Below are 14,837 nucleotides of genomic sequence, written 5' to 3'. Positions count from 1 at the left end.
CAGCAATTAACCACTAAGAAGAATATATGCAGTGTATTATTTGTTGAAACTGTACTTCCGATTTGATTTGAAACTGTCTCGTTGCTGTTTATCAATAAAATTTTGAAAAAAAAAATAAAAAATAAATAAACAGATGATCTTCTGCCAGATTCTAGTTTCTCCTTACAGGACTCTGGAACTAGGAATTGTCATCGCACCCCTCACATTGAAGAAGGTAGGACAAATTGCAAATTCTGATGTAGTTATGACTGCATCTGAAATTTGAATTTTGTGGGAAAAACAGCTGACTCAAAATCTTGACAGTAGATGAGCAGCAGGAGGAAAAGAGAAAGAACAAACAATGGTTGCCCTTGTTGGGATACAATCAGCCCTTGAGAAGAGGGGTACTGGCGCATTGGTGGAGACAATGGTGCCCAAGTGAATGGGAGGAAAATCTCTGGGTGTGTGGGATTTGAGGACATCCATACCCCCACCCTAAGATATTTTTCACTACAAATCCTGTTGAATTGTCATAGCACAGATTAGGGAATAGTTTTAAAATATATTATTAAAATAGAGACTTCAAGAAGGAGAAGATCAAGCTCTCTGAGATGGAAAGAAAGCAACCCAGACTCCTGGTACTCATGTCTCAGGAAAATGAACTCTGTGTTGGGTAAATGGTAAAAAACACTGTTGCTCCTAGGGCTCTTGGGAGCAACTAGAGAACCCAGTAGAAGGGATAGAAAAAAGAAAAATAACTGAAATCACACATGGACACTAGGTAAATCCTTCATATTAAAAAGTTCAACACAAAGACAGAAAATCTTAAAGAAAGTAGCAGAAAAAAAGGAGACATTAAATGCAGAGGGTTACAGATGATAAGTATAGATTTCTTGTCACAAACTGCAATTAAGAAGAAAAATATTTAAAGGGCTGATTTTTTTGACAGTTATATCACAAAAAGTATATTGCAAAATCAGAAGTAATTTTATAAGGATAATCTTTGTATTGGACTTACTCTATAAATGTAAAGGAAGTTCTTTAGGTAAAGGGAGCTTGACAGTAAACAAAAATTGGATCTGCAAGGCCAAATGTGGTGGTACATGATTGCAATCTTAGCACTAAGGGAGGCTGAAACAAAAGATTGCTATGAGTTTTGAAGCCAGCCTGGGCTACATAGCCAATTTAAGGCCATCTTGAGCTGCACAGTGAGACCCTGTATCAATGAGAAAAAGAAAGAAAAAAGCAAGGAAAGAAAGAAAAGATATAAAACATTCATAGTTTCTTTATTTCTGTTTTCTTTAAAAAATAGACAACTGCCTAATACAAATCTAATATCATGTATTGTATGCTTATAGTAAGTATGGCATGTACTTATAAAAAGTGGCGAAAAGAATGAGAGAGAGGTAGAGAGGAATTGGGAATTCACTGTTTCAAGTTTCTAACAACAAATGATCTTATTTGAAATCACATTCAAATAAATTGCAGGACAACCACTAAAAGTGAAAATATATAAATATTTACTAGGAAATAAAATAAATGCTTAATAATTCTTGACTAATAAAAAAGAAGAAAAAAGGAAGAGAGGAAGCTAATGACTATAATATCAAAAAGATGACAGATATGTATCGACAAATATAAAAGTCACATTAAATGTGATCTCTCTATCCCAATTAAAAAGACAAATTAGTAGTTTAGATAACAGTGAAACTTAACTGTATGCTGTCTTTAAGAAATCCTTTTAAATATAAGCATGGATAAGTTAAAAGTTAAAAGAATTAGAGAAGATGTTCTATAAAAGTCTTAGTTGAGAGCCATGGAGATAGCTCAACAGTCTAAGTGCCTGTCTAGGCAAGTGCAAGGACCCAGGTTCAATCCCTGGCACCATATGCCTTTTTGGCCCTTGCCTGGCTATGCTGAGGCAGCCTCCAAGGCAAAGTGTGGTGGCTCGTGACTGTCTGTAATCCCAGCAGTGGGGAGTCTGACACAGGAGAATCACTACAAGTCTGAGCTGTGTAGTGAAACCCTGTACTAAATAAAAATTAAAAGTAGTAGTTGAATAAATACTGCATTAACTAATTCAACATTGAAAAAGGTAGACCTCAAGACAAAGAATAACATTAAGAATGAATAGAAACATTGCAAAACAAAATACTTGAAATTCTGTATGGAGTGAAGCCGTGCAAATTGTGCATGCACTTAGCACAACATTGCCACATAATGAAGAAAATGATAGCACTGAAAGTAAGAAGAGAGAAATCTGCACTTGTAGTTGTAGACTTCAATACTTCCTTATCAGTAATTGACTGAGAAGTAGACAGAAAATTAATGAAGATACAGAAAATAGAAAACTATAATTATTTATGGAATGTTTCCATAAAACAGAAGAATTTACATTCTTTTAATATGTTCCAGGTAATTAAACAATATATATGATTGTGGAACATAAAATGTGCTTTTAGAATTTTAAGGAAGAAAATGGTTTTATTAGAACCGAGGGGTATTAAAAAATAGAAAAAGTGTCATATAGATGCCAAATATTTAGAAATTATACAGTATGACTATTATGTAACCGATAGATGAAAGAAAAATTTACAAGGGTTATTAAAAGTATTTTGAACTAAGAGAGAATAAAAATATAACATAACAAAATTTTTAGAAAAGTGCTACTTAGAGAACCACTTTGGGAGATTAAAGGAGGAGGATCTAAAGTTCAGGTCCCAGATGAGCAATTTATCATCCTAATGAGAACTTGTTCCCCACCACAAAAAAAATATTGAACAAAAGATTGATCACTGGAATTAATACCCAGTAAAACACACACACACACACACACACACACACACACACAATTGAATAGAAAAAAAGCCTGAAATTAATTCTTACTTCATCCCTAGAAATTAAAAAAAATAAAGATGAAGAAGGGAAATGTAATGTAATAATGAATAGTACAGTGAAAATTACTGAGATTGAAAAGAAAAAAACAATAAAGAACAGCAATGAGAACAAGTGCTAGTAGTTTGAAAATATCAATAAGATTGATAGATTTCTAGTCAGATCCATCAGGAAAAGTATAGGAAGATAAAATTACCAACACCAGCATAACTTAACATGTTTAATAATCAATGAAATAGCTGTTGAAAGGGAAATAAGCTTATATTATGAAAAACTCTATGCTGACAAATGCAACAACTTAAATTAATTGCACTAATTGAACCAATTCCTTAAAAAGCACAATCTACCAAATGCAATTAAAAAGAAACATGCAGAGATGACATATATTGATTAAAGAAATTAATTCATGATTAAATGTTTGAATTGTATGCACAGATGTTTTTTCAGTAAGAAATCCTACCAAACTTTTAAGGACAGCATGAGACTGATTTCATGCAACTTCTTCTAGGAAATAAAAAAGTTAGAGAATATATGACAAATCATTTTGTTAGGCCAATATTTTCCTTAAAATAAAATTAGACAAATACATTATAATAAAATTACACAACAAGAATACTTAAGAGCACATACAGAAAAGTCCTCAACAAAATATTAGTGGATGCAATCCAATATATAAGAAAATCTATTTAGAAATAATGTTTAACAACCAAAGGGTATCTTTCAAAACACAAGCTTGGTACACTATTCAAAAGTCAAAGAACATTTCAGCATATTTACAAATTAAATATTACCTAGAAGATGTTCCTAAATTTATCTATTGATTTCATTCAGTCCTAATCAAAATATCTGCCAGCTTTTTTGTAAATATCAACATACTGATTTGACGTTCATATGAATAGTCAAAAGACTTACAGTGACTGATCAATTAAAAGCAAATTTGGAGTTCAAATAGTCTTTCCACATAGTATGTACACTAAGTACAGTCTCATATTTAATGTAAATTAGAGTATCTAAGTTTGTGTGTTGGTGGAAAAAGAATAAATGAAAATCCATCCCATCAAGTCTCAATTGCCTTCTCAATGTGCCCTGGGGCAAGGTCAGCACGGAAGGCCGGGGGATTGAACCCCGGCCCCTGTGCCTGCTTGCAGGTGCTTTTTAATCCACTGAGCTATTTGGCCAGCCCTGCATTCTTAATGGAAATGCATAGTGTGTCTGCATCTTCTAATTTTTTCCACTGATTTTCAACACACAACTGCGAATACATTCAACCATCTTTGATAAAGGGGCCAAACATGCTTCGTGGAAGAAAGATAGCCTCTTTCACAAATGGTGCTGGAAAAACTGGCTTTCCACATGCTGAAGGCTAAAACTAGACCCATGCTTATCACCATGTACAAAGTTATAGTCAAAATGGATCAAAGATTTAAATATTAAAACAGAAACATTAAATTTTCTGGAGAAAATGTAGGTAGAAGTCTTGAAAACATCGGGTTAGTTAAAGAGGTCGTGAACAAAAACCAAACTCTATGGTAAATACTTCAAAGAATCAACAGCTTGGATCTGATCTTTCTGAAAATATCCTGCACTTCAAAGCAAATCTCCAACAGAGTAAAAAGAAAACCCACAAACTGGGAAACAATGATAACCAATTGTCCCTCCAATGAAGGCTTTCTATCTGGAACGTACAAAGAATTAAAAAAAAAATCAGCTCTCCCAAATTCAAAGACCCAGTATAAAAATGGGCATGTGAGATGAATATATACTTCTCAGAGGAAGAAATCCAAGTAAATATATGAAAAAATGTTCAACATCATTGGTCATTCAAGAAATGCAAATTAAAACAACACTGAGATTCCATTTCACCCCAGAAAGAATGGCTAACATGAAGAAGTCAGCCAATAACAAATGCTGGAGAGGCTGGGGAGAAAAAGGAGCCCTTCTGTATTGCTGGTGTGAGTACAGACTGGTACAAGCAGCAGGGAAATAAGTTTGGAGATTCATTCAAAAGCTAGGATTGGAGATCTCATTCAAGCCAGGTTCAGCTCCTGTATGTTTTTCCAGAAGAACTGAAAACCTCATATCACAGAAAATTATGTGCATCCATGTTTACAGCAGCACAATTTGTTATAGCTAAATTCTGAAAACAACCCAGATGACCATCAACTGAAGAATGGATAAGGAAGAGGTGATATTTTTACAAAATGGAGTATTATTCAGCTATAAAATAGGATAAATTTGAGTTTTTTGTTGGAAAATGGATGCAACTAGAGAGCATACTCTTAAGTGAAATAAATCAGACCCACATTTGCAAACATTGTATTGTCTCCTTAGTGTAAGAACCTGAAACAGAAAAATGGAATTTAAAGGATACAATAGACACTGGTGAAAGGTAATTAATTTATTCAAAAGGAAAGAGTTATTGAGTTGAGGAGGACAGGAGAGGGAGTGGGGGAAAGAGATATATCTGTCTTCTGCAAATTTTACATGCACATATCTGGTAATATGAATAACTGGTTGGAAGACAATACTATGTATTACAACAAATACTATGAAATTCATATTATTTTGTTAAGTGAAAATCTGTGTCACTTGTAATTTTTTTCTGTTTTAGTTCTAATTTATACTTTCTTCAGAAAAAACTTACAGAAATGCATAGTGTACTCACTTTGAAAATCAATTGGAAGTTATAAAAGTATATTTATATATGTAGTTCCTGTGCCATCTAGCAGTCTCACTTTGAGAGAAATAAAAATATAGATCCATATAAAAACTGACCTCTAGGGGTCTTTCCAGTTAGCTCAGTTGATCAAAGCACATGATTGGGCAAAGGCAGTTAGACGTGGAGGACTGAGGTTCCCTCCCGACTTCCACATGACACACGAGACTCAAGACTTGACCTTAAGGCAGCCTGAGTCAGCCAAAAAAAAAAAAAAAAGATACTGAAATCTAATATATATAACAGCTTTATTGACAATCATGAAAAAATTCAAGCCTAGACACATCCTTTAATTGGTAAATGGCAACAAACTACTCTATTCATGTACTGGAATACTAATCAACAGTTATGAAAGAGATGAATGGAACATTGATTCACACCTTCACAAGAAGATTCTTAAATGCATTTTGCCTAGTGAAAGAAGCCAAATCTAGAATGCTGCATGTTATATAATTGAATTCACACAATATTGTAAAGCAAGTAAAAAGACAGAAAAACAGGTGAGTGGTTGGCAAGGAATGGGTGGCAGGAAGAAGTAGAAAGGAGATTGTTGAGTCAGGGAAGTGGGCAGTTTTCAGACTGAGCATGCATACATAGCCATTACTTACTTGTCAAAACTCCTTTAGCTCTTTCTAGATCATAAAAAGTAAACCTGCAATATATTAAAAAAAAAAAAACCCAAAAAGTGTCTACCAGGACCAGTGATTTAATTCAGAGGCGCAGCACCTACCTGTCTGGCAAGCGTTAGGTCCTGAGTTTGATTCCAGGTAACCCTGCTACCCCCAAGAAATGTCTACCAGGATGTGGATGTGGTCCAAGACAGAACATACAGCATAACAAATGAAGTTAACTGTTACAAGAAATCCCATGCCACATGATAACATAGGAGGTAAAGAGCTTCGTAAGAAAATAAAATACTACACAATATGTTATAGCTGATAAATCCATTTCTAAGTAGTTACTAAACTATTTTCTGTTGTATAGATCTATGAATAAATAAATATCTTATAAATTATGACAACCTACTTTCTCCCTATTGTAGAGAATAGTAAAACATAAGAAAACTAAGACAAACTATATGGTGCTAAATGGGAGATAAATCAGCATGAATTATTTGTTTTTGTAGTTTTTTTTTAATTCATGTATTAAAAAAATAATTATAGCCTGGCTATGCAGCTACACAGCTCAGACTTGTAGTGATCCTCCTGTTTCATCCTCCCCAGCACTGGGATTACAGACATGTTCCACCATGCCCAGTTTCAGTGGCCTGCCTGGGGCCCTAGTGTGTGGCCAGCAAGGCGTGCAGTATTGGGGATTGAACCTGTATTGCTGTATTGCCAGACAAATGTTTAGGCCACTAAGTTACCTCCCTGGCTCTGTTTTGTAGTTCTTTGTGTGAATTTAAGTATGTGTTTGTGTAATGCACACACATACACACACAATAAACACAAATATGGATATACAGGTATTTATGGGTTAATGTATACTATATATACACATTTCTCCATTCTCTCTGTTGAGATGGTGTGTTAGGCTTCTTTAGAGGAATAGAATCAATCAAAAATTCAGTACATGTATAATTACTGAAGGGGATTCCTTGGGTGGATTTATGGGATCACAGACAGGAGAGCCTGCAATGGCCACGTGCATGTTAGCTTACTGGGGGATCCAGGACTTTTCAATTGAAGAACTCCGAAGTCACAGAACAAGAGGGATCAAAGATTCAGGCTGATGGCTTGGAAGCCCACCACAGAGGCACAGCACAAGTGTACACAGATGGCTGAAGAAACCAGAAGCCTGGAAACAATATCCAAAGCTGATGGCAGCAAAAGGTGCAACTTCTCACCAAGACTGAAGATCTTCCAAAACTGGCACAATTTTTTCTTCTTTCCCAGCCAGGCCCTAAGCCTATTGGCTGGTACCACCCACACCAGGAATAGATCATTCCCATCTCAATTTGCTGGCCTACATAGCAATCACCAACAGAAACCCACAAGTGTGCTTCAATAATAAATTAGGCTTTTCTTGAGTGGATGTATCATGTGGGACACAGAGGGTCAGGGAGTTATAGCATCGCAGCAACGATGTGGAAACTCAATGTCAGGGTTTTGGTATTTAATGCCCAGATTTTGGAATTTTAAGACTTAGAAAGTTTCACAGCTTATACAAGGGAAACATGGATGCACCAGATCTGCTGTATTCTAAAAAGAAGAAATGTTTATAAACAAAATGTTTATAAACCTCTCTGTGTTTCTTGATCTTTCTCATCAGTGTATTTCCAAATAGAAAAACCAAGGGCCAGCCAAATAGCTCAGTGGATTAAAGCACCAGCAAGCAGCTGCAAGGGCCAGGGGTTCCATCTTAGAGCCCCCGAGGCACTCAGAGATGGCAACTGAAGCTGGGCATGGTGGTGCGCACCTGTAATCCTAGCTCTTAGGAGGCTGTAAACAGGCGGATCACTATGAGTCCGATCTAGTAGTGAGATCCTGAACACACTGTAGACCCTTTGCTAAAAAAAAAAAAAAAAAAAAAAAAAAAAAAACGAAAGAAAAGAAAAGAAAAACCAAAAGAACTGTCCTGAAAAAGTTTTAAACAGTCAAAGATGGAGAAATTTGAGCTATACTATGAATGACTATATTATTATTTTTTTAAAGTTTCAAAAACAGGTTAGTATAGTAGAGGACTGTTACAATAATTAATATATTTCAAATTGTTGTCTTCATAGTAGTTATTCTGAGAACAAGATATATATATATATATATATATATATATATATTCACTACAAAATGGTCTTTCATTTGCATCCATCTTCCTTGCTTTGCTTTGTCACAGATGGATCTTTCATTGCTGTTAGAGAAGCTGTATTTTAGAAGTTTTAAAAGGGTCTTTGCACACTTGATGCCAGTCCTAATATTGTAACTACTTGAATTCAGCAAAATAACACAACAGAGTCCAATAGTTCATAATAGTGCTAAGTTACCAGCACAACTAGGAATTGTCCAAAGTTGTTGAATTGAACCTTTTATAGCTCAGCATATTAATATAGCTTTCCTTTTTTTATACCTTGTGGTTACACATTTTTGCTGTGTAGCTAAGACCAAGTTAAAGCAAGATCTATATAACAAAAATGTAACTTTTGCTATTTTGTAAGGTCAGTCAGATCCCCTCAGGATTTACCCTGGAACCATGTACAGCACCTTGTGGATCTTCTGTCAGTTTCAGCCATCTGGATGAGTCATGGCCATTGCTTGATCAATTTACTCTCTGTGAAAGCCTGAGAGAATATTTCTCTCTAGGTGACTTTCCTTAGGCACACTCTGCATCACTGATCACTTTCCTCTGTGGCCCCATAATATCCTTGATCAGAAAACGTGGGACACTACTGAGTTACAGGATATCACAGCAGAGGTTCTCTTATGTCCTGAGAATTCACTGAGTTTGAAGGGCTAGGACCAAAATATTTTCTATCTTTTTAGTGCACCAATGTGTCCAATTTTTGGTTTGCAAACTTTAGTTGTTAAACATCCAGCAGAGAAGTTTTTTGATATTAGTATCCTGTAACAGAGGCAGTTAAGCTTAACATCACTATCTGTCTGAATATCACATACCTTAGACATAAAATGAAACTGCTATTTTCCAACAACAAACATGGATGTTTTAAAATTTCAATGTCTACTGCTAGAATGTTGAATATGGTTTGATTTCTAAATATCTGTGAATATTCTAATATTAGAATACCATATTAAAGACAAAATAATTCCCTGAGTATGCACTGATATCAATAGATTTAAATATCCATAAATTTGTAAATAAGTGGAATTGCATCTTCTTCCTTACAAGGAATTTTAAGTAATAAATGTTGAAGGGATGAAGAAGATAGAAAATTGCCATTATAACTCATAAATAGTAAGTGTTTCAGTTAGGATCAACTGATAGATGCTAAACTTGATAGGGAAAATATTCAGTAGAAACAAGATATTTCGCGGTTCCAGTGTGTTCCTTACTGAGGTGCATTAAATGTAGAGGAGGAGTAGGACAGCAGAGACATGGGGCAGATGTGGCTTCTTAGGTAGAACTAGTCTGGTATAATGTGGTCAAAGATATTACTTGAAGCTATGTGATGCATCCCATCATGTACTGCCTGATAGGATGGGTGCATGTATCTTTGAAGTCTCTAACAATGATATATGGCTTCAACTTTCTAATGATAAATTGTTAGAAAAACACATATTAAAATACATTCAAAATAATTGGACACTGCACTTGAGAACTCTCAATGTCCTGAAGACAAGGAGAAATTCAGGAGTGATCACAGTCTAGAGAAATCTTAAGGGACAATGATAACTAAACAGAGTGTGGGATCCTGGAGAAAGCCTCAAACAAAAATGAGATAGTAGTGGAAAACTTGAGGAAAATGAGAGCAACCTACAACTAGTTAATAATGTTGAGCGATGTTCATTTGTTCATTTGGACAATCTTGGTAACTATGCTGTGATTGTGTGAGAAGCTAGCAGTAGGAAAGGTTGAAGGAAGAGTTTGTTAAACTCTACTACCACATTTTTCTGTCCCAGAAATAAATTCTAGAAAAGTGAGCAGTCCAATCTGTATGTGTTGGGAGCCTACTATCACACTGGAGCTTTCAAAATTAACTTTCACTAAAATACAATGTTTATTAAGTAATATGTACCTTGATGCTTATGAATGAATTCTTTATTAAAGTTCAAAGTGACTCCAGTGATGTCTTCAAAATTAAACAAAAAGCATTTTTATGGGATGAATATTTCATTGCTGACACTTTAAAATTTACTATTGAGAACAAAAATAATGATATTCAGCCATGTTATTTTTAGTTTAAGATGCTGGCTGCCAATATCTCTCTTTTCGCCTGGGCATGGGGTGCTCTACTCTCACTGCTTCTCCCTTGTTATGCCGGAGAATGTGTGTCGTTACTGGGTTTGTGTCACAAGGAATTGGTTTGCATTCAAAAGGTCTCCATGGGGTATGCCTGCCCACCTTTCTCTCTATTTACATATCTATACCGATACTGATGTCTCTACATCATCATTTAGAGATATATAAAGGTGGGACACGTAGCTCAGTGGCAGAGAGCTTGCCTAGCACACATGAACTCCTTTGTTTCACTCCCAACATTGAAAAAAAAATCTACATTTGGATATGTACCTCTAATTGTATCTATGCCTTCCTACTTTTTAATCTATACTTATGTAACTACTTTTTTTCACCTTTCTAAGATTTTCAAGGCCTGAAGCTATCAATGTATAGCTGAACTATCATAAGTACATTGATTTAGAGGAAAGACCTAAATGGTTTTTCTTTCATATTTATTTGTTCTTACATTTAGCAGACAGAAGTATGATTCCTTTTACATATATATATATATATTCATACCTTAAAATTCTTCAATACTGGTAAAATCTTTCCATTTGGAAGCAGCTTGTCCTAACTTGAAAATGAAAATGATTATATTCCTCCCATCGTTCCCTGATGTGCTGTAAGGATCCCACTGCCACCAGGGCCACTGGAGTGGCTTAGTCCCCTACTTGCTCAGGTGGAAGGGATTATGAAGTGATTACAGAGTGCCTCATGGCACTGCTTATGTAAGAATCTCAAAGCCCACTTCATGCTGTTGGGATGCTTTTTCTCTACCTGTCCAGGGGCAAGAAGCTAACACATCCAGAAGAAAACAAGGCAAGGCCTGTGCATTCTTACCTGGAAGGAAATAAGAGCGCTGCTCTGTCATTCTGCCTGGCTCAGCTTCTCTTTCTAGGGACTTGCTGCAGCCCAGACCACCTGGAAACCTCAGACTCAGGCTTTTGCTTTTTCATTGTCTTTGTTTTGGCAGGGATTGTTTTGCTTTGCATTGACATTTTTGTTGTGCATGTCTGCTTTCCCTAGACTCCTCGAGAACTTATTTGAAGGTCAACAGATTGATTTGAAAGCATGTTGGATTGTTCATTTTCAGGCCACATTTCAGAGTGGTGGAAATTAAATTATCTGGAGACCAAACAACAGGGATGTTCTAGACAGCCAGGAATGGGAAATTATTTCGCTAGGGCTTCATGCAGCCCTGGTTGGCCAAGGGCTGGGCTTCAGGCCTGGGGGTGCTGCTCAGTTGCCCCAGCCATCCATTATGTGTGCAGCTGGGGTGGCACACCATGGAGGCTGAGAGGGGATGTGGCCCTCTGGACTCCAGGAGCTGGCAGTGTCTTCTAGAAGGGCCTTTACTCACTCTTAGCAGTACCTCGCTCTCTGTTCACTCGAGTGCCTGAGACTCAGAACTGTCACCACGATGGCCGCAAACTTTTCTAGAATGGCCGGTTACCAGGTCTGGCTTAGTCCCTGGTTGCTCAGGTGCAGACTGCAGCCTTGGCAAAGGAGCATCCCCTGTGAGAGGAGCAGGATGCGGCAGAGACCATCAGAGAGCCTCAGGTCCATGCAGGACAGAGACGAGAAGGAGGTGGACCTGCTGCCAGCTCTAGCCAGTGATTTTATGTTTAAGGAGAAAACACCAGCCAGTACATAACTGGTTAGGAAAGAGGTGCGTAGGGATCGGTGTTGGTGTCTGCACTGGGTTGAAAGGTGTGCTCCCCAGGACATGTGAAGCCGACACCCCGCACCTGCGCATGTCCCTTTGCCTGGAAACAGGGCCTGTAGGGCGTGACTACACTATGATGAGGCTCCACTGCAGCGGGATGGACTTCACAGCTAATGATAGGAGAGCCTAGTGCATAGACAGAAGCAGAGCAGGGGGTGTCCTGCCACACCTGAGTATGCTAAGGAGTCCAGTAGCTGGGCGAGAGTGGGACAGCTTCTCCCTCAGAGGTTCCAGAAGGAACCTGTGGACACCATGACCTCAGGCCTCTGGTCTTCAGAACTGAGATAAAACAGACTTGTTTTCCAGCTCTTTCGAGTATTTTAAATTTTGAGACAGGGTTGTGTTAAATCTTTGAGTTGTCCAAGCTGGCCTTACAGTTGCAATCCCCCAGCCTCAGACTCCCAGCATTCTGGGATTATGGACATGTGCCAGCACACCCAGTTTATACTTCTATTGTTTCAAGCCACTAATTTTTGTTACTTTTTTATGGCAGTCCCAGGAAACTCAGATGCAGGGCATACATACATATTTTGAAAAATGAAGTCTTTTTTGGAAGCCATATTTTGGACAATGTATTAGGGGATTATCTTTTGACAATGACAAAGCAATCTCTTTCTCTGGGGTCTGCCAGAGCTCTTATTGAACTGTGGAAAATATTAAAAATAGTGTGAAGTCTGCTTTATTTTTCTAAAATAATGTATTTATCTCCTAATAAGGGCATGTGGTCTATGATATGCTTATTTGACAGTCAAAAATCAATTTCTACTCTATTAGTTTCACTAAATGAGGATGGTATGAGTTGTGTCTAGTTGTCCCCCCAAAGCCTCATGCAGACATAGGGTGGGTATCTAGAGTTTGTGATTAATTCATGATCCATTGCTGGGATTATGGGTGTGAGTGCTGCTGGCATTATGGGTGTGAGTGCTGCACCAGGCCTGGGGCAGATAGCTTTAACACAGTATGAGGAGGGGAATGAGGCTTGGTCTGTGCCACTGCTCCTCCCTTTTTGCTCTTACTGTTTTGCTGCTTTTAGCCACCATGAGCTACTGCCCTATGCCATGTGCCACTCTGTCTTGGAGCCATCCAAGTATGGACTGACATCTCTACAAACTGCAAGCTAAGTAAACCTTTCCTTCCTTAAGTTTGGGTGTCAGGTATTTGGTTCCAACAATAAGAGAAAAGGAACCAAGACAAGGGAAAATGAATCAAAGGGTAAAGTCTTATTTGGGATAAGGTTAGAAAGACAGGTAACCTTGGCCTCCATTAGCTGACAGCTTTGACTCTGAGCAAATGCTCAAGGGAGCATGGAAAATGCCACCCAACTCCTGGTCGGACGAAGCATGAGGCAAAGGTTTCAGCTCCAGATCGCTGGGACAGGGGCTTGCTCAGAACTTTAGATTCTGAGGTGAATGAAGTTAAATCTCTTTTAAATCACAGGACTTCGGAGGGCATTCTGTGTGCCATTATAGTCCACAAAGCAGGGATAAGTACGATAAAGTCCTTTGTGAAGGTGTCTCATGAAACTGGGCCTCTGTGGTCTTCCTGTGAGGAATCTGAGCCTCAGGATGTGGCCACTGCTGATGTTTCCCAGCTACATTTCCCTTATTTCCCCTAGTTTTCCTCCTTCAACCTTTGATGCATCTCTGCTATTTTGAGTTTCCCTATTTAAAAAAAAAACATGGGCTAGTGTTTTAGCATCAAGTCTGCAAATAATTATTATTTATCCTCAAAACTATTTCATTTTATGTTTTATTTTGCTGTTGATATAAAGTGTTGTATTGGGATGGATCATAAACAGATGGCACTCAACGGACAAAAGTAGCAATGTCTTATATTTCTGTTGCTTTTTTCTCCTTGCTGGGACAAAATACTTGACACCCAAAGTTAAAGAGGGAAAGGTTTATTTAGCTTACAGTTTGTGGAGGTTTCAGCCCATAATCAGCTGGCCTCAAGACAGGGTGGCACATGGCAGAGGGCAGCAGTTCAAGGAGAGGAAGGCAGCAAATGCAGCAAAAGCAAAAGAGGGGAGCAAATCTTTTTTCTTTCCTTACATTGTAGCAGGTTATTGTCCCAGCTCCCATCCCCACACTCATACCATCTTATCGCCCTCCCTCCTCTTTCACAGGATGAGGATGTTCACAAAGTGTGGCCCCTGGCCCCTGCTGAGTTAAACTTCTAAATTCTCAAGTTGACACAGTGTATCAACCATTACATCCTATGATCATGCAATGCTATTGGAGGCAGTACAATTTCTAAGATACTTAATGTACCTAGAGAAGTTTAGCCACTTTGAGAACTTGATTTAATACTTTTATAAATAGAATAGGTGGTTGATAGGCAAAGTTACTTGTTCTTGTAAACAATACCAAGTTGACCAAGACTGATAATATTGTGCACCAATGCAAAATAATAACAATCAATTGTATACAGTAAAGGATTACATAGAATGAATTTCAATTAGGGTACTTGTAAGGCCTTGTAAAATAGAAGAGTTATTCACCACCCCCCTCCTTTTTAAACAATCATCTACCCGAGAGACAGCACAGCAGCAACTGATGTGTCATGACAAGCAGCACAGGGAAAGGAGTGTTGTGGGACTGTCCAGCAACAATGTTGTATATGGTTAGATTT

At 37.6% G+C, this 14,837-nt stretch overlaps 1 protein-coding gene across 2 annotated transcripts in view; it reads left to right on the top strand.

Annotated features, from left to right (window-relative positions):
- The window catches only part of Itgbl1 (integrin subunit beta like 1), a 240,908-nt gene that overhangs the window by 102,512 nt on the left and 123,559 nt on the right, over window positions 1-14,837 (top strand). Inside the window, exon 1 of one of the 2 annotated variants that reach the window (XM_023715199.1) lies at window positions 12,232-12,236. The exons of the other annotated variant lie outside the window; for it this stretch is intronic. The gene's annotated coding sequence lies outside the window, so the exon portion shown is untranslated. Of the gene's footprint in view, window positions 1-12,231; window positions 12,237-14,837 lie in introns of those variants that run through there. 2 annotated transcript variants of the gene reach the window in all.

The sequence above is a fragment of the Octodon degus genome, unplaced genomic scaffold (genome assembly GCF_000260255.1).
Source record: "Octodon degus isolate 3935 unplaced genomic scaffold, OctDeg1.0 scaffold00039, whole genome shotgun sequence".
Classification (NCBI taxonomy): domain Eukaryota; kingdom Metazoa; phylum Chordata; class Mammalia; order Rodentia; family Octodontidae; genus Octodon; species Octodon degus.
The sequence above is the reverse complement of the archived record's forward strand: the minus strand, read 5'-3'. Positions and strand labels throughout refer to the sequence as shown.